The sequence below is a fragment of the Oryx dammah genome, unplaced genomic scaffold (assembly GCF_014754425.2).
Source record: "Oryx dammah isolate SB20612 unplaced genomic scaffold, SCBI_Odam_1.1 HiC_scaffold_27, whole genome shotgun sequence".
Taxonomy (NCBI): Eukaryota; Metazoa; Chordata; class Mammalia; order Artiodactyla; family Bovidae; genus Oryx; species Oryx dammah.
The window spans coordinates 96,106,448-96,132,650 of NW_024070211.1; the positions used below are offsets into that span (position 1 = coordinate 96,106,448).

At 41.3% G+C, this 26,203-nt stretch overlaps 1 protein-coding gene across 3 annotated transcripts in view; it reads left to right on the forward strand.

Annotated features, from left to right (window-relative positions):
- Nucleotides 1-281: 281 nt before the first annotated feature.
- The window catches only part of GPD2 (glycerol-3-phosphate dehydrogenase 2), a 149,294-nt gene continuing 123,372 nt past the window's right edge, over nt 282-26,203 (forward strand). For 2 of the 3 annotated variants that reach the window (XM_040229113.1, XM_040229115.1), the window contains exon 1: nt 1,082-1,250. The gene's annotated coding sequence lies outside the window, so the exon portion shown is untranslated. Of the gene's footprint in view, nt 563-1,081; nt 1,251-26,203 lie in introns of those variants that run through there. The other variant, XM_040229114.1, reaches the window with a different exon arrangement.

Here is a 26,203-nt window from a genome sequence, read left to right on the forward strand (position 1 = left end):
TTTGGAAAGGCCTTTCCAGCTGTTCCCTGCCTGGGTATTTTGTAATGCCACGGTAGAAAAGTTGTGTGTAAAGCTCTCAGAGATCTTCGGAAGAAAAGACCTTAAGGAAATGGGTCCATTTGAATCCCATCTGTCCCTTCCTTGGGCCCCCTTGGCCTCGCCTAGCCCTTGTAATTCCAGCAAGTGAGCTGGGCATGCTCAGTGGGCAAGGTCGGGTTTGGGGGTGCAACCGGGAAGCCTGCTGCTTTGCTGCCCGGGCTCTCCCCTCCCCCCACCTGTAGGAGGCTGGGCCAGAGGAGCGGGTGCTCAGCATCCCACCCCCTGACGCTTGTACTTGGTCTTCCCTGCAGGTCTCCTCGCTGACGTTCAGGCAGGGGTCTGGAGGCCAGGCGTGCCTCCAAGCGCCCGGGTCGGGGGTTGGGGTGGGGGGAGCCGGGGCAAGGCTTTGGGGTCTGTCGGCCGGTTCCAGGGGTCTTACAGCCTCCCAGACGCGTCTCTAGGCCCAAGGAAGCCTGCCTGCCGAGTAGGGGAAGCCAGTTTCAGGCCGGAAACAAGAAATCAGGTATGCCAGCCCCGCCGGCGTGCAGGCGAACGAGTGTCTCCTGTCTCCCAGGCAGGTGGAGAGAGCGGCCCGCAAGCGGGAGGGCAGGGGAAATCGGACACCTCCACCGTCTTCCCCGGGCCTAACCCAGCCGAGGTTGGGCCGAAGATCTGGAGTGTGGCCAGGCGAAGACGCAGGGTAGAACCCGCAGCTCGGGGCCGGGGCCAGGGATCCGCCGCGCCGCGGCCCTATCCGGCTGGCCCTGCGTCCCCCGAGTCCCCGTCTAGTCACGTTCACTGGGAGGCGGAGACCTTGATCGTTCTCTGCCTGCTGGTTCGCAACGCTTCCCCGCCCCCCCCCCCCCCCCCCCATCTCTTTCACGGCAGGGTCCCCCGCCTCCACTTCCGTATTTCCCTGCTGGGCCAGAGGAGCCTGGGCGTGAGGTCTACCACTGGATGTGGCGGCCGAGCCGCCGAGGCGGCCCTCGGGGCGGGGAGCGGGAGGAGCAAGTTGCTCGGGAGGCGGGGGCGCGGCTGCGCTGGGCGCGTCGGGTTACACTCGCCCTGCCTGCCCGGGGGTGACATCCCGGAGCGCCTCGCCGCGAGTACCGGGGCCGAGACTCTGATTCGGGGGAGGCAGAGACTCCGCCCCGGCCGGAGGAACCCGTGCTCCTGCCCTCTCTTTCCTCGTGCGAGAGGATCAATCTCAGGTGTGTGCTTCCTGGGAGACCCCCCACCCCACCCCCGCCCCCTGGTTATAACGGGGAGAGGTCCCTCTCTGACCCAGTGGAGTCGGTTTTGGGGTTGGTGGCGGAATCTGGGGAAAGATTTAAAATTTTTCCCCACCGACAGAACGTGGGCTCGTTCCTATGGGGTTTAGCTATATACATTTTGGAGGATGGTTAAGTGGTAGGACTTTGGGGTGAGGGTTGGTATCTTATTGAAAGTTTGCTGCAAACTTTTGGTTTGTGGATGCCGCTCGTCTGATAAGATCTGTTGCTCCTCTCTGAAGCAAGAGAGGTAGAGAATCTAGAAGGGAATTGAGGCTACTTTGAGATCTTAGCTGCTGGAGTGTGTGATAGTTCTCGGAGGAAACAGGTTTACAATGATGAACTCGAAACAGCCCCCACTCCCCACGTAGTAACTTGCGAGTAAAAATAGATTTGCAGGGTGCTTTGGCAGGAAGGTATAGCCCTGTGAATGAAGTGCTGATCTTAGCTCTTGGTCTCTAGACTGACTTCCACCTTCTGAAAAGGAGCCTTCACTCCAGGAACTGTCCTCAGGAGTTCCGAAGTAGTTTACAAATGCAAATTCTCACTATATCTTAGTGACAGGGGTCAACCCACATTATACAACACAATAAATATCATGGGAGGGGGTAGGGGCAGCTATAGGAATAGTAATTTGGTCGACTTTTATCCTTGTATGAATAGGTGGGGGATGGGAGAGTTCCACTGAATTCTCATTGCTAAAAACAAAACTTAGAATTTTGCATATGTTCCCAAGTTTAATAGAAGTGAAGTTTGTTTTGAAGGGTGGAGGGTAAGGGGAACCACCACACTGGGGCCGGGCACTTCCTGAGAACTGCTGACCACTCCATAGAGTATGAGTGCCACAGTTCTTGCTGGCCACGAACTGGGACTGAGTGCTGGATGCCATTGCTCAAGGGGTATCATGTGCAGTGAGGGGGAATCTTATGATGAGGATGTTGAAACCCTCCTGTGTTTCTCATAGGGGGATTATGTCAAATTACAACACTCCCTTGATATTTCCAAATCGACTCCTCAAATAATGCATCCTACTTTAGTAATAATGGATAAAGATGGAATTTGGGGTTTGAGAACCAGCACTGTTGGAGCTGCCCATTCTTATATCTCACATAGTTACTTTATTTTCAAAGGACATTGTGAGCAGTTTAAATACTCTGCTTCCTTCTCTCACCTGCTTTATTAAAAGATGCAGTGGTTTAGTTAAATAATTGACGAGAGGGCCACAGTATTACCAGTGGTCAGTGTCCCCCCCACCTTTGTTTTTGTAACTATTTAATCCCATAGATATTTAGAATATTTGACTATTATTGTACATAAGTCATATTGATAAACAGTTGTAATTCTCAGATTATCTTGTTTGGGTATAAGTTTTCCGCTTTCATCACTAGAATGTAAGTTAAGTTCTATGAGAGGGCTTGGTCTGTCTCACACATCTTTGTATTTCTAATACCTAGAGTGATGACTAGCTTATGATAAAGGCTCAATAAATGTTTTCTCATTGAATGACTGAACTGTGGGACAAACTCTAGCTGGATATAGTAGGGGAGAAAAACCCCAGAATTTTTGGCCTTAGGTAAACTATTCAACTTCACTGAGCCTCAGTTGTCTCACTGACAAAATGTAGGTAATATGTGATATCACACAGGTAAAATCACTGCTGATGTTCCTGTTAGTAGACTTCAAAATACTGCTTTCTTCTTTCTTACATATTTTACTTTTTTATATTCAAAAGAGGATCACTTGGGTAAAAAATGCAGTTAGTTGGATAATTTATTCTTAAATGTTATGAATGAATTATCTAGGCTTTTCCCGCATAAATTTGGTGTGTCTGATGGAGGCGGGGGGGGGGGGGGGGCGGGGGGGAGGGGAGGTTAATGGCAGCTATGGTTATGACAGAAGGGAAACAATTTCCAGGTTATTATCTAATTTCTCCTCTTTATATTTTTAATGTGATAAAATTTCAGCTCAGGTTCTCCAAAACTTTATTCTTTCTTCTTGTCAACAGCCAGACTCACTAGGTTGTCCTAAGTGCATAAATAGCATTTTAGTAAGAGCATTAGAAATTGAATATCTGTAAAGCTTGACTTCTTAAATGAAATTTTCTGTAGCTTTGTGTAGCATTACAAGTCCTAGGTAAAGAAAAAGTATGGTCACCCTAATTTTGAGAAGGTGAGAATTCATTCAACAAGAGAAAACATACAAATGCCAAGCAGTTAGAGACCAACATAAGATCTTGCCCAGTCCATACCCCATGGCAGAATGTTGTTGGCTGGAACTGTTGCGGTTATGGAGGGAGAGGTTAATGGGCTCAAGTAGTTGGAGACCGTTTTGTGGTGAAGAGAATGTCACTTCAGCAGCAAAGAGACTTAGAATTTCTTGAAGACTACAGCAGATCATCTTTGTTTTAAGAATGTTTGCTATTTTGTACTTTAGTGTATTAAAAAACCAGCACAATCATATGCTTTCAAAAATAAACTATCTATGGAAAAGCATATGGAAACCTACATTCTGTATGTGAACTAAATAATAATTTTCACTGTGTTTCTCAAGTTTTAAAGCCCAGGATTCAAGTTAAAAATTAGAAGTCTTCATTCTTGCCACTTCTAACATGCTTTCTTTTTAAAAAAAGTGTCAAATGGCCTTTCTGCTACTCGATTCAGTTGTGTACAATAGGATATCGTTTTCATCTGAAGTTTTTGGGAAAATTATTAGTCATTAAGTTTGGGACCTCCACACTGGCTGATTTTAGATTGTTATTTTGGGAGATAAGGAGGGATGGAATGGAACTAAGATGGTGTAATGAAAGTGGTTTTAGATACTCTTCAAAATACTCAGGAAGTTCTATCAGGGCTCATCACCTGGAGTTAAGAAGGAAACTTGGAAGTTGTTTTATAGAGAAAGCAGAATGTAATAAGGGCATGTTGTGTATTTCCTTGTTTTATAGTTGTTGACATGATGGGAGAAAGAAATGTAGGAGGGAGAGATGATCAGATTCAACGCCAAGTCAGAGAGATAAAGGCCAGCATGGCTACAAGCCAGGAAACCTCTAATAACTTCAGACCTCTTCCTGTATTACCTGACCAGAGATTGATCTCAGGAGCTTTTAGGAAAAGGAAGAACGAGGAGCAGATGGTTTGAATACCTAAAGACGATTGTGGTCAGAGTTTGTCCAGAACTCTAATTTTGTGTCCTGACATGAATGTGTTTCTTTTTTCTTATTTTCCAAGATTTTCCTCTTTTGCTGGCAGTTCTTACTAGTTCTTTGGGTTAAATATTTCTTCCTACATCATATCTGTATTCTTGTTTTCCATATTTCAGTTGAAAATTTTATGTTGATTCTTTCAAAATAAGATTTCTGATTCATGCAGCAGACAAAACATGGTTTCTGATTTTAATTAGATCAAGCTCTGGTTCTATTAGTTTGCTAAAATTACTGGGAAAAATTAATTAAATTGTTGCTCTCCTAAGTAAAAATTTATTATGACAAAATGTGCTAACAAAATTAATTACTTGGGGCTTTTACTTTTTTCTGACAAAGTGAAGTGATTACTAATGTACTTTATTCTGTAACAGTCAGACTATTAATGGATGAGCAACAACTGTTTCATTTAGATGTTCCTAGCCTCATATTCTTTAAATAGTGATATGTCTTCTGTGGAATTCCATATTTGATTATCCACCTATATGCTTCAAGCCCCATGAATTATAACAGATAAACTGTTTCTGAAAATGAGATTTCTGGAAGCTACTACTGTCAAATGACATGGCCTATAACTGTGGGTGATACATGCTTAGAAAGCAGTATCACTTTGCCTTTTATGCACCAGTGATGGCTAAGTCTGGTTGGTTATTCACAGTAGGAACAGAAGTTGATGTTCAAGGTAAACATTTTAGGAAAATTTTCTTTAGGATGTTATGAGTTTCAATAAAACACAATAAACTTCTAAATGTATTTGGAAAGTGATAAAAACAGTGCGGCTCAGAGTACTAGGTTCTCAAAAGTTGTTTTCCTTTTGTTTCTACAGAAGAAAGAAAGGAAGTTTTGTGTTTCTCTGGAAATAACCAAACTGCTTTGATCATATCACTGCTTGCTCCACCCTTCCGTGGGTCACTTTGCTCTATTGCATTCAGTTCTAAATATTTGTCTTCGAATTCATGGGCCTTTCCAGTCTTGCCCCATTATTAAAGTTCTTCCTCTCTCTTCTCTGTGAAACAATGCAGAATTCCCTAGATGTGTTTTAATCCTAGTGCTGCCTCTAATGCTATTGCTCTTCCTTTCACTTCACCTGTTTGAAATCCTAGCAGTTCTTGAATGTTCTGACCAAAGGCTACCAGTTTGCGACACTTTCCCTCCCTGCCCCAGTCAGAAGTGCTTTGTACATGTTCTAAATCCTTCAACTACTCTTTTAATGCCACTCTTAAATGTCTCTTTTACTCCTGTGTATGGTGATTATTTGAAAACATGCATCACTTCCTTTCATGCAGAAGGTCTTGCAGAGCAAGGGCTGGATCCTACACAATTTTATAGCCCTCACGTGCCCAACACAAGTCCCTGCATGTATTTGGAAAGGGGACACCTTTACTGGGGGACACCTAGTAAATAGTTGTTGAATTAGTGATTGCCTCATAATTCACTCATCCCTTAATTACCAAGAGTAAGTGATAGATATGAGTGGGGTGTGATTGGACAGCAGGTGACACACAGGCAGATACATTTCAGCTACTGAGTTTAATGGAATCTTTAGCTTTTTCTCAAGCATCCTCTTTACACATTTTGGCAGATTTTGTATCTAAAGCATTTTAGTTTTAGGAACAAGAAAGGGAAATGCCTGAATTTGAACCAAAGTTATAAAAGCAATCTCGAAGAACATCAGTGGAGGAATCTGCAGATGGGAAGGTCATATACTAACCACCGAAGAGTCACCTTTGTCAGAGCCCTTAGGGCTCCTTTCTCTTCACTAACTTCTCCCTTCTCCACCTGCCCAACTAATCCAGTCTCTTTTAAGAAAGAGTCCAGCAATTTAATTTATAACAAGAAGATTGATAAAACTGTTGTTTCTAGTTGCTAAGTCATATCTGACTTTGTGACCCCATGAACTGTAGCCTACCAGGCTCCTCTGTCCATGGGAATTCTCCAGGGGAGCATTCTGGAGTGGGTTGCCATTCGCTTCTCCAGGGGATCTTCCCAACTCAGGGATCGAACTCTCATCCTCTATATTGGCAGGCGGGTTCTTTACCACTGAGCCACCAGGGAAGCCGACTGATAAAAATTTGTTTGTCACTATTTCCAAAGTCTCTGGATTCTAAGGGGACAAAACTTTGAAACCATTTATGTAGGATAGGTAGAAGGAGCTTTTGGGCGGTGGTGTCATATTATAGCCACCTACCTGTGGCTTTGGTCGTTCTCTGCACCTGTTGGTATCTTCCTCTGTAAAATAAGGTGACAGAACTACATGAATTTAAAACCATAAAAGAGAGAGGTATTTTTATTTCTCTTGTCATGTCTTCCAAGGGGAGCACACATGGGCTCTATTCTCCACTGGACCTGGTTTAACTGTTCCTCTTACTTCCCCGAGTTTGGAATGTCCTTTCAACCTTTTCAGATGTAGCATTCACAGCGGGAGGATACTACGTTCTCTGTATCTCCTTCCTGGCTTGTGCACATAGGATCTGTTAAAGTAGATGTCTTTTCACTTCTCTCTTTCATTATCTTAGTCTTTCCCCTATCCAAAAAACTGTGATATTTATCTAAAAATATATAGATTCACAGAATTTTAACATAGGAAGGGGGTTAAAGATCTAACCCAACCCTGTCTTTTTATTACTGATAATAAATAGTAATGGTAATGTTAAGTATCATTTGGAGCAATCACCCTTTTCTAGGCCCTGTGCTAAGCACTTTGCACACATTTTTTCATACCTCAGCAGTGAACTCTGTTACATCAATGAGGAAACTGAGTTCCAAAGAACATAAGTGACTCACTCAAAGCCACAGCAAAGTTCTGATTGGACAGAAACTCCCTTGAAAACTGCGTAAAGAAAATAATAGACTCAAGAGATAGTCCCGCTTACGTTTCTGTAATATATTTCCTGCTTTTTTGCTACCTTGGATTCCTCTCCTCAACTCACTGAACTTTGCCTTTTGTACTTCCTAATAGTTGATGCTGTGGTTCAACAGTTTCCGCCAGTGATGCTAACTAAACTTGTTCAGACATTGAATGCATAGTACAGTATGTCTGCCTAAGACAATATTCCTTTTGACTTATCTTCTGGGAACCATGATGTTGTTGTTCAGTTGCTAAGTTGTGTCTGACTCTTTGCGACCCCATGGACCACAGCACGCCGGGCTTCCCCTATCCTTCACTATCTCCTGGAGTTTGCTCAAACTCGTGTCCATTGAATTGGTGATGCCATCCAACCATCGCATTCTCTGTTGTCCCCTTCTCCTCCTGTGCTCACTCCTTCGCAGCATCAGGGACATTATTAAAATCCTTTTTAGTCTTAATGGCTGTGGAAATAACCTGCAACATGATATCAGTCTGCTTTTTCTGCTTCTACACCTGGGCTTGTAAAATGCTCTTAGGAAAATAAACACAGTTGTGCAAACTGGAGGCACCCACAAATTTATGTTCTCCAGTTTTAGCCACAGGGCAGTTCTCTTATCTTTACCTGTTTCTAGACAGCTCCTTTTATGGTTTTTCCCCATAATTTTCCCAAACTTCCCATATTTTATATCTTCTTTAAGCCTCTTACCCCACTGTGCATTTCTTTACCAGAAGATGATCGTTAGTGGTTAGAACAGACTAAGCTGTTCTGACAGATCTGAAAATAGATAAAAGCACAGACACAGCAGACGTTTATTTCTCAATCATGTCATATTCTTGGTTGGTGGATGACTTCCTCTTAATTGGTGACTCAGGCACCCTGGACCCTTTCATTCTGTGATTCTGCTGTCCCTTAGGGCTGTGTTTTCAACTGTCTTCAGCCTCTCTAAAAGAGAAGAAGCCTATTCACTCTCTAAATAGTTAGTCTTGAAATGAAGATAACAGTTCCACTCACATAGCATTAGCCAGAAATTAGGTGCACAGTCACTTATGAACGAACGGAGACTGGAAAGTGTAGCCTGGCTGCGGAAGGAGGAAGAGACTGTGGGTTTTTGGTAAAAAGTTAGCTGTCTCCATTACAGTGTCCTTGCCTCCTTTTGTACTGAAAACACAGAGATATCACATCCACTCTTAAAATTTTGTCCTCCTTTCCACATCTTCTCTGTATCTGAATCCATTAATTCTATCATTAACAACCAACTTAGAGTTTTCCAGAGTTTATGCTTTCCCCAATGTTCTGGATCCCCCATTTCTTCAGCTAGCTTACTCTGTGAAATTTCTCCATGTTCACTTGCCTTTCATTTTATTTTGTATTGTTATTGTTATTTTTTCTAATTTTGGCCATGCCGAGGAGCATGCAGGATCTTAGTTCCCTGACCAGGGATTGAACCAATGCCCTCTGCACTGGCAGTGCAGTGTCTTGACCACTGGACCTCCAGGGAAGTCCCTTACCTGCATTTTAAATATTTACAAGAATGTTCAGGATTCTCCCATCACAGGAGTAAAAAGACCAAAACCCCAAATTATTCATTCCTCTGATCTGCCCTCCTCTCTTGCTTGTGCTTATTCTCTCCTTCCTTTCAAGCTATGCTTCCTGAAAGTTTTTTATGTTGTTTTTCTATCTCCTTGTCTTCCATTCACCCCACAACTGTTGAAAATTTGGCTCTAACTCAGAGGAATCTGTTCTTTTTACGATTACTGGTGTCTTCCCGACTGGCAAATACATGGCATCTTATTGCCTGAAACATCTGGGATTCTGCTGATTTCCTCCTTTGTGAAACTGAACTTTCTCTAGGCTAGCATGACACTTGGTTCTCTGTTTGGACTAGTCCTTCTGGGTCTCTTTGCAGGTCCTTTTGCTTGATATATTGTAGTTCCCAGGGTCTGTTCTTAGTTCACTGTCTTCTTATTGTAGATTTTCTCTGTACTATCGAGTACATCTGTATATTTGCTTTTGATAATTTCAAGTCAGCGTCCCCAACCAGACCTCTTCTCTGGGTTCAGACTCAATAGATATTTCACTTGGATGTCCCACAGTCCAGACAAGATTGATAATTCCTCTTCACCACTCCTCTCTCATGCTATTTATCCTCTCATTGAAGAGCACCACTATCCTTTCTCCCATCTATATCACTAACTCACTCGTTATCAGTCACCTACTATGTGCCAGGCATTTTTCTACAAATTAAAAAGTATACTGGTATACAAAACCGATACAGTCTCTTCTCTGGTAGAGTTTGCATCTCTAGAGTTCTTGTGGCTGGACTAATAATAAAACTGACATAAGATATTAACAGGAGATCAATTTTAATTTGTGCATACAGAGGTCTCATTGAAATGGGACCTAAGAAATAGCCAAAGCAGGCAGCTTTTATACTTTTTAGACAAAGAAACAATAAATTTGTGAGAAATCAACAGGGCAAAGAAATTTAGGTTTTGATGCTCAATTAGTAAGGAACCTAAACAGTTTGTGCCTGAGGTAGTACTAAAGAAGTAACAAAGTTTATTCACATAGGAATCTCTGCCAGAATTCCTATTTGTCCAAAAGGGTGTCTTACCTCTAGATGTAAGGAGTGTACCTTTCCTGAAAGCAAGAAATAAATCCCTCATGAGATTTATTTATTTATTTTTTAGAGAGACAAAAGGGAGAGTTAGACTGTCTCTCTTGCATTCACCATTTCTTAAGTAACTTGAATCCAAAATAATCAATATGCCATTTTATATGTTCTGGGGATGGCCTGTCCTGAGGCCCAACAACATTCTAGGTGGTAGAGGAAAGAAATAATAATGATTAAATAAAGATGAGGCATATGAGCTGATGGAAGCTATATGATTATTTTGAATGTGGATGGTTTGGGAAGGCCTCTGAGGAGCTGACATTTGAGCCCAGCCCTGAGTGAGCAGAAGCCGACTTGTATAGAGGTGAGCTAAGCATTCCAGGCAGAGGAGACAGCCAGTGCCCAAACCCTAATTGTATTCTTGATGAATCTGATGGGCAGGAGAAGGTAAATATAGCCAGAACTTAGTGAGAGGGAGAGATATTAGTTTATTATTAGTTACATATACTAATACATATTAGTATATGTATTAGTTTCCAGTGGCTGTTAAACATATTACCACAAACTTGGTGGCTTAAAACAAAAGAAATGTATGCTCTCTTAGTTCAGGAGGCCAGAAGTCCAGTTACTATGCTCCCTTCTGAGGCGCTAAGGGAGAAGCTGTTCCTTGCTTCTTTCAGCTGCTCGTGGCTCCCAGCACTCATGAGCTTCCGGCGGCATTACTCCAGTCTTCACCCCTGTGGCCATACTGCCTTTCTTCTCTTCTGTGTATATCCAATCTCCCTCAGCTTCCCTCTTATGAGGATATACGGGATTGCATTTAGAGCCCACCCTGATAATTCAGGATAATCTCCCCACTTAAGAGCCTTTATTTAATCACATGTGCATAGTCTTGTTGTTGTTGTTGTTATGTAAGATAACTCATTGGTACCAGGATTTAGGATGTGACATCTTTTGCGTGCCAATAGGGCCTTCCCTGGTGGCTCCCCCCGCCAGTGCAGGAGAAGCAGGTTCAATTCCTGCGTTAGGAAGATCCCACGGAGAAGATGGCACCCACTCCAGTATTCTTGCCTGGGAAATCCCATGGACAGAGGGGCCTGGTGGGCTATGGTCCATGGAGTCACAAGAGAGTTGGACATGACTTAGCAACTAAACAACAACAAATTCAACCTACCATAGTGTCCAAGAGAAGCTTTAAAAAGTAGGCAAGGGCCAGATCTTATAGAGCTGTGCAAGCCGAGATAAAATATTTAGATTTCATTCTAAGGTTGTACAAGCCATTGAAGGATTATGTGCTGGTAAATGAAATATTATGGTTTGGCTGTAAAACAGTGTCTCTCAACTTTTTTTTTTCCATTATATCATTCCAAGAAGCAAAATTAAGTTGAAGTTAATTAATTAAAATTTTAAATTGATTTTTCTCTGCTGCTGCTGCAAAGTTGCTTCAGTAGTGTCCAAGTCTGTGCGACCCCATACACGGCAGCCCACCAGGCTCCTCTGTCCGCGGAATTCTCTAGGCAAGGGTACTGAAGTGGGTTGCCAGTTCCTTCTCCAGCAAGAGTATAGTCCTTAAATATTAAAAAATAAGATTTTGTTGGTCAAAGGTGAGCTTTGGAGGACCACACTCATGTAAGACTTTTCTTTGCCTCCCCCCATCCCCCAAGAACCAACTTTGTCTCTTGTAGGTGTTGCTGTTCCCACTGAGCATGGGGGCTATCAAAGACTGACCTGGGTGCACACAGTGGATTGGATTGTGGTAGGGGGGAGAGGGAAGATTAGAAGCGGAACTCTAATTAAGAGACTATTTTAGTAGCCTAACTAAGGGATTACAGTTGTATAGACAAGCATGTGTTAAAGATGAAAAGAAGTGCATGGATTTAGGATTTGTCTTTGCAGTTGAGTTAGTTGACTGAACTTTCTGACAGATTAATTATCTGGAGAGAGGAAACAGGAATCAAGACAAAGGCTTACATTTTTAAACTGAGCTACTGGACCATAAAACCAAGAAGGGGAGATTTGGGAGAGAAGCAATTTGTTGAAGGAAGTGGTAAGATATTCTGTTTTGGCTGAGTTAAATTTGAGATGTTTCTTAGACATTCCTCTGGAGATGTCAGTTAGACAATTAGATAAATGGAATCTGGAGATTCTAGGAGGGGTTTTGGCTGAAGATGAGGAGCTAAAAGTTATTTACATATAGGCTGTATTTGATGCTGGATGGAATTGAATTACCTGTGAAGAGTGTGCAGGAAGAGAGGACCCCAAGAGGGCCATTGGAATACTGTGTTATGTGAAAGAGAAGGAGTTGCCAGTGGATATGAGGGAAACCAGGAAAGTGTGGTATCCTTAAACTTAAAGACATTCCTGGTGGTGCAGAGGTTAAAATCCGCCTCCCAGTGCAGGGGACGTGGGTTCCATCCCTGGTCAGGGAACCAAGATCCCACATGCGGCGGGGTGACTAAGCCCATGTCCCCCAGCTACTGAGTCTGGTGCCACAGGGAAGTCCCAAAGCAAAAAAAAAAATTCAAAGTGTTTTTAAAAGGAGTGGTTAAAATGTTTTTTAAAAGTTTATAGGATTGAGTTGTGAAAGTAGAGACAGTGCATAGAGACAACTCTTTCAAGTAATTGTGTCATGAAGAAAAGCAGAGCAACGGAAAAATTCCTGGAAGGAGTTACTGACTAAGGCAGGGCTTCTTAGAACCAGAGAGTAATAGGATGAGTTTTAAGTAGAGAGGAAATGATATTAATAGAATGATTAACTAGAGAGGAAAAACTAGTGAAGGCAGGTGAGAGTGATGGATACCTGCTGGAGTATAATTCTTGAAGAGACAAGAAGGGAGATTTAGGGACAAATAAGGAGGTTGGTTTTCACTAGAGTCAGGGACATTTCATTCAGGAAAGGATGAATGAAGAAAGGAAGGAAGCTCTGCAGAGAGAATGCATAGAGAGGCTGAGAGGTCTTAGTTTGGGTGGTGGGAAGATGAAATTCTTACCTCATGGGTTCTACTTTCCCAGTGATGTGTGATGAGGTTGTGGTGGGAAAAGAGCTGATGTGAAATGGCTATTTTGAAACATCCTGGGAATCGAAATAATAGGATTGCTTCTCAGTATGTATTGTCCGTTAGAGACCTGTAGCCACAAATTTAACTGAGCTATGTGTAGATGCAGTTTTTTTCTCCAGGCAGTTTCTTTAGCTGTTTAGGTAGAGGTGTGGAGCAGGCAGATAGTTGGGCTTAATCAACTTGAGGATTTGCCTGGTAAGTTAGAAGCAGAAAGAGAGGAGCAAGGGAGTTAAGGGTACTTGTAAGGGAAAGTTTACAATGATGGACCTTGACCATAAGCTGGACAGAAAAGGAAGAGAGTATGTAACTTGGTAGTGGAAATCGCCAGTGGATTGGAGAACCAGGTAATGCCAAGAAGATGTTGGAATGGAAATACCAGAGTAGATAAGCTGGAAAAAGAGGAGGTGTTCACGTGTAAGATGCTTGAAGCTGAAGTCTCAGAGCTGGTGCAAGTAATAATGATGCTAAAATGAAAGGTTATGACAATGAGAGCAGGTGGTTGAGGCAGGGTAAAAGAGAACACTATCAGAGGTGAAGGGCTTTAGGAACTGGGACCTCCTTGTATATACAGGAGACAGAAAACGTGAAGACAGGAGCTTGGGAGGGGAAACAGCCAGGTGCTTACGTAATCAGCAAATGAAAAGAAACAGCAGTAGATGGGTAGATGGCAGCAAGAAGGGATGAAGGGTGGTAAGTCTAATGACATGAACTTCAAAACTTCAAAACTTCATGAACTTCAAAAGAGAGGATCAAGAGAGGATCGAGGAGAAATTGGAAGATAAATGGGGAGACACTAGATCTTCTGCTGCAAGATTTGCAGAATGGAAGCAGGAGTCTAACTTAAAGTATTTACAACTAAAATGGAGTGGGTACTGCAGGTACAGATCTTTAGCCTGGGCAGGAGTCCTGGGAGCCTTCTGTGAACCTGGGCATTAACCCTTCAGTCACTTAATCAATGGAGGTTCCCAGGAAAGGGGCTAGTTATCACCTGGTTCAGGGATGTTTTGGTATTTTAGCAGTAGTACAGCCATCCCTGTTTATACTGGCTGAACAGTAGACTTAAATATGTGAGTATAAACAACCTCCCCTTGAGGGATGCTGTGAAAGCAGCGTTAGTAGGCTTCAGCCTTCAAAATTCAGATTCAGTCTTGCTTTCTCCATGTTTTCAGGATATTACCTGGCGAAAGGAACATCTGGAGAAGAAAAGGATAGTTTTGAGTTCTAGAGGGCTTAACTGGGAAGGAGGGAGGGCTGAGGAGGTGAGAGATGGGGCAGATTTGGCTTCTGGTGATGACTGAAGTAAAGGGGATTAAAGAACATGCTGGGATCAGTGCCAGTGATGTCCTAGAAGAAGCTTGGTGCAGACCTCTGGCAGCTCCTGTTGAAGTGGTGGCCAAGGGTGAACAAAAGCCTCCTTGGAGTATCTGTAGCCCTAGGGCATCTCCTGTTGGCTTGGTGGCCAGTTGGAGTATAAAACCCTCCTAGGGGACTGCTTTTAAGTGGCCAGAAGCATCAGGTGCTCGGAGGACCTGTTCTCAGCCAAAATGATCGTGCAACCCCTGGGGAAGATGCTTTCTCGTATTTGGCAGAAGCTAAGGAGTGCTGCTTCTGGGGACCACTGTCAGAGTCCAGTGTGTTTAGACTCTGCTCTCTGCTCTGTTGTCACTGGCTTAGTACAGACCTGTAGAAGTCTGTGTCAGGGTGTTTACAACCAGTCTCTTGATTTCCCTTCTCCCAGATGCATGTCCTTTTAGCTTATCTTCCAGCACTGCTTCTGGGAATGGGAAGATGGGCTTTTAAATTTAAATATGATTCTATCATGCCGATTAGGAATATTGTGAGGATTAACATAATGTGTATCAACTAATTAGCACAGCCCTTGTAACACAGTATGCAGCCAAGAATATGCCTAAAAGCTTCATTGGTGATCTGTTGTTTACTGGACAAAGACCAGAGTCCTATGAAATTGTAGGTAACATCTCCTTGCCTGCCTCTTCAGTCTCCTCCCTGCCTCACTTATGACCACTGTATACCATCCTGTTCTCCTGGCATACGTTTCACACCTCCTTGTTGTGGAAAATGCAGTCCTCATTCATACAGTCATGACTTCCCTCACATTCCCTTGGATCTGTTGAACCTTCAACATTCGAGTTAATTATTGCTTTCTCTACAAATCTGCCCTGATGATGTTTCCTATCTCCTCTTAACCCCATATGTAATTACTCCCTTAGCCCCTACTCCAAATTTTACTTGTATCACTCATGTTTGTTTTAGAATCCTCTTCTCGAAGTAATAAGTTCCTTAAAAACAGAAACTATTCATCTTTGTTTACTCATAGTCTAACACCGTAGGTGCTGGATGAATATGTTGAATAAATGAAAATCAGGTACATGTTTAAGTTTTCATATTGCCTTTCTGTTATGAAATATAAATTATATTTTGTACACATTCTTTTTCTTTAATAGTGGAGGCAAAGTTTTTGATGAGGTGGAGGATGAATGTAGAAGAAAATGGGTAACCAGGTAGGTAGTTAGTATGGGAGGCAGACTTAGACCTGTGTTCTTTTTCTTTTACCAAGTGACTTTTGTTTATTTTGTTCACCATTGTCATTGTTTTATGTTGAGTTGTAATCGTTAACTTTTCCAGTTATACGCCCAAGGGAATACAAATATCAAACAAATGTGGGTTTCTGGTATTGGTTAGGTATGCTTGAGTGGGCAGCTTGCAGGTCCTGCTTACAGTTGCAGGATTGGTGTGTGGAACCTTTTAGAACCTTGGTGTTAACACACTCATTTCCTTTTCGGTCTCTTCAGACCTTGGTTTCTTGATCCTGCATGGATGAACTGATTAATTATACCTAACAAGGAATGACATCAGCAATCAGAGTCGAGTCAGAGAAGGGTGGGGAGAGCAATGTGAGATAAGGCGGCAGGAGTGAGTCACTCCTGGCTGTCGGTGGATTGGGAGTGGGGGTAAGAGGGCGAGGATGGCTTGAGGGATGGTGGAGGTATCTGTGGGGAGCAGAGGGGATTGTGGACATGGGTAAAGGTGGTTTGGGGGACACAGTAGACTGTTGGCTAGTGGTTGGCATGCATTCCTCACCCTATCTGAACTAAAAATAAATACCAGGAAATATTGTGAAGAGAGGACAAAAAAAAAAAAAAACCAAACCAACACTCGTTATGGCTCAAAGTTGTCACAGTGACTTGGGTTAACTCAGGACACAAACCTTACATCAAGCTTCTCATGGGGACTGTTTTCAATCTGCTGACTAATTGAGGTACTAGAGATATGCTAGGAACAATTATCTTGTGTGATCAGAGTCTGACCTAAGGCAAAAAGTCTGCTGTCTCCCTGTGACCTCTGGGACAGGTAACCTGTGGCCTAGTGTGAGGTCTGTATTAGAGGAGGGGCTTTACTGGATTTTTATTTTTGATAGAACATTCCACAAATCACAGGATCCATTCTGTGGGAGCCCATTGTAGTTATGTATGAGCAATGGGAGCTGTTGACACAGATATATTTTTATATCTTATTTGTGTGCCTGCTCAGTCACTCAGTTGTGTCTGGCTCTCTGCAACCCTGTGGACTATAGCCCGCCAGGCTCCTTTGTCTGTGGGATTTCCCAAGCAAGAATACTGGAGTGGTTTGCCATTTCCTTCTCTAGGGGTACACCTTATTTACATTATCTCAAATCCTCAATATAAGTTGTGAACTAGATGAGATTTTATGTAGGAGAGGATGGAAACTCACAGTCACACCACTAGTAAATGACTGATTTGGAATTCAGTCCAGGGGTGTCTCTGATGACCTCTGCACTGGCTGCCTCCCACAGGGAATGGTCTGTTGACTGGTCAGTGGTGGTGTCTGAATTTGCCAAGGACAGCACTCTGTGATGAGAACAATCCCAGCTGTGCCTAGAGAAGTGGCTGTGTTCCTGTGTATAAGCACTGACTTATCACAGGGCAGGCACAGGGCGAGAGTGCTGGCCTTCATCTCGAACGGTCTGTCCTTTCTCCATGTACCTGTGGTCTTCCTTCAGGGCTGGCACAGTGGAGGGGCCCCCTGAGTGTATTGTTGGCTGAAGCGTTTTTATGTTTATGGAGTTGAAGCCTGGGGAACACTATATTCCAGTAAGTTCGATCAGCTTTGCAGTCACTAGTTTGATTAGTTGTTGGGATTTCAGATGTTGTGTTAAACTTTAAATCCCTGAGACAATATAATGTGAAATTAACCATGTATGCATAACTAGTTCAGGGGTAGTTTAATTCAGGCTTAAATAGTTAATTGTGTTCAATGCTTGAGGCACATTCATCCTAGGTAGGGTAGAGACTGTACTTCAGAATGAAGTAGGTAATTCTGTGATATTTTCTAGTTCTTATTCCAAGATTTGTAATAAATTCTACAGGCAAACTATCCTTTTCCTTTCTTTGTGTGGGTCTTTTACTCTGTCTCGTTCATTAGAGGTGAGAAAAGTTGTGTAACAGGAAAATCACTCAAGTAGTGGTCAGATGGTAGGGGATTTAGTCAAATGTCAGCTATCTACCTGCACTGTGCTCTTCAGAGTCCTTATTTTTTTTTCCACTTTGCTCTCACTTGCATATTAACACACTAGATTGGTTCTTTTTTCTTATTACAAGAATAACACATTCTCATTTTAGAAATTTAAAAAATAATACACATAAAGAAGATAATAAAAATGACTTTCAGCCCTTCCATTCAAAGATGAGATTTTAAACATTTTCGGGTGTGTCTTTCTAGCCTTCGTGCTCATGTAGACGTGTGTGTGTGTGTGTACACACATATACTTTAAAACAGAAGCACACAGATACTATTTTATTTACTTTTGTTATCTTCATGATTAATTTTCTACTGCCTGGTACCCCATCTCTATGTAGAGTGTAATTAACCCAAAAAGAATGAATTCCTAAGCAGTCAAGAAATTTTAGAATGTGTAACTTATTTAAGACTGTCCACTAATTTCTAGACCTTTATAATTATTACCAGCATAAAAATGTTGCTTTTCAAGTCTGAATGGGTTAAGAAGATTGCAGTCATTTGGACCCAGTGAGTGACCTATGCCTGTGGTCCAGTTTAGATGGGAAAAATGTCAGGAGGCTCTGGGGAGCAGAAGGCCAGGGTTATGGGATCTAGCAATACCTCAAAAAAGGAACTGTCCACATGATCTCCATCTCTTATGTGAGGACTTTGAAAAGGACAAGTGGCTTTGTTGAGGCTGAGATTGTCACGGGGTAGGGGTCTGGCTCTGGTTGCTGACTGCCTGTCCTGTGATGCTGCAGAGCCTTAGGAGACAGCCTGAGAAGCAAACCATGCTTCTGGCCGCCGCCAAACTAATGACTAGGGAGATGGGCACAAGTGCGGTGGCTGAGGTCATGCCTGGAGGTCGCTGTGTTGATGTCGGAGGCTGGAGTTTTAGGAGACCTATTAGAAATGCTATTTTGGAAGTCAGTTTTGTAAGTCCTAATGGCCTCGTGGTAAGATCACAGGCTCAAACTATGGGCTAAATTTTTTGGATTAACTTGGGGTTTCATTTCACATTATCTCAAAACTTACGGTTGAGAAGAGGCTGTTTAGTATAAATTGCTAATGTGCTCTGCTGATTTCCATCAGTTGTGTGCTTTGACTGACAACAGTGTGAGCCTAGCCCACTGGGGTCTGGTGAATTACATGTACTCAGCCAGAGTGTTTCTTGAGCTGGAATTGAAATGCATGGTCCTTTAGTTTCCAGTATGATGCTGACACTCAGGCAATTGACTTTTGCTCTTCAGTTCCAGCAGGGGGAAAATTATGAAATAAAACGGGGAGAGGCCAGGCATCTTCAAGATTCATACCCATAAATATAAATAACCATAATTAATCATATGCAGTCTCTCTTGTCTATTACGTCTATACTCAGTGTGTCAGTAAGTTTCACACAGCTCCTTAACGCCCTGCTGTGCGGTTGGTGGGGAATATTCTGAGTTCCTCGGCGTGTTGAGATGTGACCTGGTCTTCTTTTCCAATATGAGTTCAAAATCAGTTCAAGATATAATGAGTTGTGAGGGGGAAAGTCACCTGCAACATACCCTAGCCCTAGGGGGAAGAGAAGTATAAAAAAGACTTCTGCTGTTGACATTTGAGAGCTCTCTCAGTTGACACTCTCTGTTCTTTGTTACCACCTTGTTAGACTGAATGGGCTAGAACAGTCTTTCAAGTGTGTTGAGTTCAACAGATATTTATATTCAAGATTATCACTGAAGTGTTTGTTTTCCTATTTTTGATTGTGGTTTAGAGTTTTTACTATTTTCTTATGTGATTTATTAATTCTCCCCCCATCTCTCCCCATTACATCCTTTTTTCGTACTTTAACCCGCTTATTAATGGTGTCCTGAAGAAAAAGCAACTGCTGTTACTCTTATTTCCTTGGGAAGCATCCTCTATGCTGTAGCTAGGATCCATCTTCTTTCCTTCCTCCGTCTGTATAAATTCCATCATATCATTGCATTGATTAGCACCTTCCATTGATTTTTGTGTCTCTATCATGTCAGAAGAAACAACTTGCTGGAAGGAAGTCATATGTGATTTGGCACCTGTCTGGCTCCCTGACCTGATCTGGAACCCACTGCCCGCATCATTCACTGCTTTGCCCCCATAGTGGCCTTTCAGTGTCTAAGAGAGGCCAAGCTTATACACCCTGTGTGTCTTTGCATGTCTGTCCCCTCTGTGTGGAAGGCCCTTCTCTTAGGGCTCTACCCGGTAGCTCTTCCTCTTCAATTATATTTGTGCCAAATAACCTGCGGGGACATTCTGTCTAAAGTAGATCCCACCTACTCGCAGATTTAGAGAATGCGCTTATGGTTGCTGTGGGGGAAGGATGAGGGAAAGGGATAGTTAGGGAATAGTTAGTTAGTGGACGTGTACACACTGCTATATTTAAAATGGATAACCAACAAGGACCCATTGAATAGCATGTGAAACTCTTCTCAGTGTTACATAGCAGCCTGGATAGGAGGGCAGTTCAAGGGAGAATGGCTACATATATATATATATATGTATATATATATATGTGTATATAGGACTTCGCTGGTGGCTCAGACGGTAAAGCGTCTGCCTACAGTGCGGGAGATCCAGGTTCAGTCGCTGGGTCGGGAAGATCCCCTGGAGAAGGAAATGGCAACCCACTCCAGTAATCTTGCCTGGAAAATCCCATGGATGGAGAAGCATGGTAGGCTACAGTCCATGGGGTTGCAAAGAGTCGGACACGATTGAGCGACTTCACTTCACTTCATACATGTATATATATGGCTGAGTCTCTTCCTTTGCTGTTCACCTGAAACTCACAACATTGTTAATCAGCTATACCCCAATACAAAATAAAAAGTTGAAAAAAATTATGTAGATCCCCAAGTCAGTCTCTGACCTAATTATATTCTTCATAGCACTTATCAAAATATTCAATTTTTAGATTTGTTTATAGGTTTCTCCCAATCCATGGAAGCAGAAAAATTTCCAGCCCCTAGAGCAGAGCTGAGGATGTAGCAGACATTGTCAGTCCCAGTCAAATCCATGTTGTGGGAATGAACACCTCTCTTTTCACCTTCCTTGGTTGGGCGATTCCTTCAGTGACACTGTCTTGAGGATTTGTTGAACTCTTTGCTTTCGTTACTTTCTTAGAGTGTACAGTTTTTATTTTGCCCTTACCAATGTTAGGTGTGTTTTTCATAAACCAGTTTCCATCAACGAATTTTGAAGTTTTTTAGGAGTGGCAGATAGCTTCTTTTTTGGCCCATTTATCTGTAAACTTTTCTTTAAATCCAAGAGAGCACAAAGATTCTAGTTGTTTCTAGAGCAGAAGCACACAGTTTTGCCATATTTTCTTTTCATATATGCAATGTGAATTTGTTCAGTTGAGGCAGAATTGAAGTAAGAGTTTTCTTTTTCTTATCTTGGACTATGTATTTGTATATGGTTTGAGATTCTTGATCTTCATGAGAGACTTGTGTGGTTCGTTTCATCCACACTGTGTACCGCAAACTTCAGACATTAATCTGGTAAGATCCTCTGAGCTGGAACAAAGGAAGGAAGCAGGAAAAAGCCCTTGAATAGACAGATAGAGCCAGAATGTTGAAAATCCAAGCACTAGAATGCTAATAAGTTCCTCCTTTTGTCTTACTCAGAGTTATTTATTTGTATTTTAAATACAGGTTTAGCTAACTTGGCTGTCTCTTTTCTGACCATGGTGGCAACAAGTTAAAGTGAGCTGGAGAGCTCAAAGATCAAAAGGGAAAATTACCATCAGCTTGAAAGTTTGGAAGAAACAGGAAAACTTTATAAAGCAGATACAAGTAGAATTCAAATGGGAACAGTCTGTGGTTTGGGGCTTGGAAGGCGGAATTTTGTTATGTTTGTCCTTGGGTGTATGTTCAGTGCCTGGTCCATGTTAAATGATCAGCAAATAATTATTGGGTGAAAGAATGAATGCAAGCCTTAAGCATCCCACAATGCTAAAAAAATAAAACATTAACATAGCACCAACTTTAATGCTGAAAGTCTTCACCCGCTCTCTCCACCTGCCTCCCGCGTGCCTATTGAATGAAGAAAAACCATAAAATAATAAAAAATTTAAAGTTAAAATAGATCTGTACATTTTCTGAAGATGTTTCATTTGTAGCTGGAGTGAAGATCAGCAAATTCAAATGATTTGCCTGAAATCACAAAGCAAGTGAATGGTATAGACGGAATTACACAACAAGTCTCCTTAATTTCTCCTTCTAGAATATCCACTGGTGATTTTCTTTTTAGCTTGGTATTTCAAGAATTAAAAGAATATAGTGGTTTTTGGAATGTGTGTACATTTTTGGGGGGGAGGGTGACAGTTTTAGCGAGAATGTTGAGTAAGAACCCTTGATCTTCTCTGCATGCTGTTTAAAATTTAGACTGTCAGATGCTAGGGTATTAGCTGTGTAATGTTGGTACACAGTATCTCATGCTTAATGACTAGACTTGTTTATGATCTGGTCCTTGAAAACTTTGGGTATGTGCCAGTTCTTTTAAAGAAGAAAAGAAAAATCTAAAGAAGAGAGGCTTGCAGAGGACACCTCATTCAAGTGGGGAGAATAAAGTCTTATGACCAAGACTGTTCTAGCCATGATGACTGAAATGGAAATGCAGCTTTGTTTATTACTTCTGCATAGATGAAAGATCTACTATCTTTTCTTCTCCTTTTTTGAGGGATCAGGGGATAGAGCATTTACAAAATGTTCTATGATTTGTATTCCATACTTTTGAAAGAACTGGTTAAAAATATGAATTAGTGCAATCTCTCCTGTTGTCTGATTCTTATTTCCTTCAGGGTGAGATTTTTAAGGAGTGTCATTGCTAAGCTAAATAATATGATATATGATTATTTCAAGGTAGTGCATCTTAGATTTTCTTTGCAGCTGTTCTTTTTGTGTGTAATTTGACCCTTTATTGATAGTTAGATTTATACATGTAATAGATTATTAGATATGTAGGGAAGTGAATTTTAAATGCAAATTTCAGCAAGCTGTAGTGGAAGAAAAGGTTACAGGATGTAAAAAGTGGTTAGCTTTATTTCCTGGGAATCTTCTCCAGGTCAAGAAAGCAGAATAACTGGTCTCCCCACCCATATACTCTTTGGTCTCTGTTTTAACTCTCAGTCATGGCTTATGGATTGATAGAGCTGTAATAGAGCTGTAATTAAATATAGAACTTTTTTCTTTGCAGGTAAGTAAATTAAATTAGCTGAAATTATTGTGCTATAACTAATTATCATAAAAATTATGCCATAGTTTTTTATGAGCTCAGGATTTCATAAATTATCTTCAACAAGTATTTCCTAAAATGCATTTTTAATGACATATATAATGCAATTGCTACTATAGCTTTTGAAAGAATTGGTACATTTTCCTTGTATTTGATGACAAAAATGATGAATAAGGCTGAGTTAACTCAATTGGCATCAACATTTTGAAGTTAAAAAGCTATTTTTTCAAAGTTTTGTTTGTGCTTATGATATTTGAAGGCAGATGCTCAAACCTTCTACATCTGTGCTATTAAAAAAAAGAGAGAGATTTAGGAATAATGATCTTAAGTTTCTTTAAGATTTTTTTGAGTCTTAGAAAAATGCCCGTTTTTAATAGATAGCTTTTTCTAATTAACAGTGCTATATTTCTTAAAAATATTTGATATTGGGTAACAATGAAATAGATCTCTGAGTAAGATCCAGGCAAATACAAGCGTAATTATCTTAAGCATCTCTTTTTCTGAACATGCTAAATTAATTGAAATTTTCTTAGGGTATAGTTCTTTTGATTAAAGTTCTTTATCACCTATCGTGTCCGACTTTTTGTGCCTCCATGGACTATACAGTCCATGGAATTCTCCGGGCCAGAATACTGGAGTGGGTAGCATTTCTCTTCTCAGGGAATCTTCCCAACCCAGGGATTGAACCCAAGTCTCCCTCATTGCAGGCCGATTCTTTAACAGCTGAGCCTCAAGGGAAGCCCTAGCATCCTGGAGTGGGTAGCCTATCCTTTCTCCAGCAGATCTTCCTGACCCAGGAATCCAACCAGGTCTCCTGCCTTGCAGGAGGATTCTTTACCAACTGAGCAATCATTTGAATCACAGTGCCTGTGCACTATTTTAGAACATCTAAGACATGTTTAATAAAGTACATTTATTCATATGGTGAAATAGATGTTTTCTTATGAAACGTTTTAGGATGTGTAATTAACAACCATGATTGTGATTACTTCATAACGGTTATGTTTATAATAAATCTGGTTGAGAGGCTTGATACATTTTAGTGTAAAGACATATTTTGAGCTCTGTTGTTTGATTTGCAGTTTATTCTGTAACAAAGTAAAGGATTTTTTTCTTGTCTTAATTACTTAAGTAGACTCTATAACAACATGTACAATCTAAAAAAAAGCTGGTTTGTGCTGCTAGAGAAATGTGAATCGTTTTCCTAACCCAACAACAGAGTCAGCAAAGGGTCAGAAAGCTTGCAAGAAGCACAGGATGAGTGTGGCCTGTTTGCCTAAAGAACTTTTTTTTTTTCTGGTGATTGATTGATAACATTTGTTCTTCCTCAAGATAGAATTAAAGTTTTTTTAAGTGAGGCATTTCTTAGTTGACACAGGATTGTTATTTCATAGTAGGCATCCTGTCTGCCCAGTTCCTTCAGCTGACTTGTGTCTTTGTTATTAGATGTTATTGTTGACACGAGATTGTTATTTCATAGTAGGCATCCTATCTGCCCAATTCCTTCAGCTGACTTGTGTCTTTATAAGAGGTGGGCATTTTGGGGAAGGAACACTTTAGACTCTCTTGTAAGGGACATTTTATGTTATGCCTCTCAGGATTACCTTAAATTACATATTTGGTAAACAAAGAGGCAATCATATGTTTTTATGGAAAATCAATGATAGGATTTTACAGCAGTAAACAAAAATCCATTAACGTATCTAAGATGATAGAAATATATGTTACTTTTGGTTTTACACCGAATTTAAAATGGAAAACAAGTTCACCTACATGAACTAACTGTAGTTCTTTATGATTTTTAATAGCAATTCTATGGGAAGCAGATACAATAGAAATTATCCCAATATGAATTAAGCTACGATCATTTGCATTTAATGAATGTAATGCTATTGTTAGCTGAGATGGGCTTCATTGATTTCTTGTAATTCTACAGTGAACCTTATGAAAATTAGAGAAAAGGGTCAAATTTATGACTCTGTAGTTTTGATATGCATTTTATAAATGGCAGAAGGCATAAATACACAATATGGAAGTTGTCTTGGAAACCCTATTAATTTTTTTTTTAAGCCAGGTCTTACATAACAAGTGACAGCTTGAGTGTGAGCATATATCGTCTTGTTCCTCTGGGGCTCTCTTCTCTTTCGATATGTTTTTGTTTTAGAGGACTTTGTGAAGTAAATGCTTTAATTGGTTGTGGCATTGCATTTTAAATTAAAAAAAAATTACACCAAAAGAATTCATGTGATAATGTTTTGAGTTTAATTTTTATAAACAGAGGTTTCTAACTGGCTCATTTTAAATGGTTGACCTTATTTTCTCTCTTTTTGGGAGAGGTGCCATTTGCTTACATTTCTTAAAGTCTGTTTTGAACCTCTGAAACCAGCTCAACCCCTTTTCTGTGCCAACTCCTCCTGTCAAGCTTCCAGGCGCCTGCCCTTCTTTGAACCGGAGGGGTGGTCCTAGGCTAACCTCTTCTGAGTCATCTGTAGCTGTGTGTTCTGTTTGTTCTAAAGGGTTATAGTTGACCTAAAGATGCCCCCGAGAGACAATTAGATATCATTTTCAAAGTACCTTCTGGCAGCTCTATGGACCAATATAGATATTATAGTGTTTGTCTTCTTTCGTTTTCTCTTTTGTTCCCTGATCCCTCCCATCTCCCCAGCATGTGGGAGCTTAGTTCCCTGACCAGGGATCAGGGATGGTACCTGCACCCCCTTGCAGTGGAAGCGCAGAATCTTAACCACTGGACCACCAGGAAATCCCTCTTTGGTCTTTCTTAAAATACTCTCCCTTCATTTTCTTTTCCCATCTTTTGGGTTAGACCCTCTGGCGAGGGATTTCCTGGGGAAACTGATTGGAGATGGAACCTGCCCTGCCCTAAAGTACTCTGACTTTTAGATAGGATGTGAAAGGCAAGGGCCAAGCTAGGGTTGGATGCTGTGCTAGGCATGTGAACATTGCCTGGGCTTACTCATCCACCATAGCCAAAATTTTGGAAATCCAGAGTCTGAAGATTCATTTTATTTCTAAGTTTTCTGATGACTTTGACATGGTTCTTTCATTTAGCTTGTTTTCCAGGAGAATGCTTTTCTCAATGATTTCAGAAAAATCTTTTTGCTTGTCCTTTGATATCCTATTCAGTGTGTGTACTTTTTACAACTATAGTTTTTTCATTGTTATAGTTGTTTTTTGGCTTATGGAAAAAAATATATCTAACATTTCATGCAAAGATGGGCTCGATAAAGGACAGAAGTGGTATGGACCTAACAGAAACAGAAGATATTAAGAAGAGATGGCAAGAATACACAGAACTGTACAAAAAAGATCTTCGTGACCAAGATAATCACGATGGTGTGATCACTCACCTGGAGCCAGACATCCTG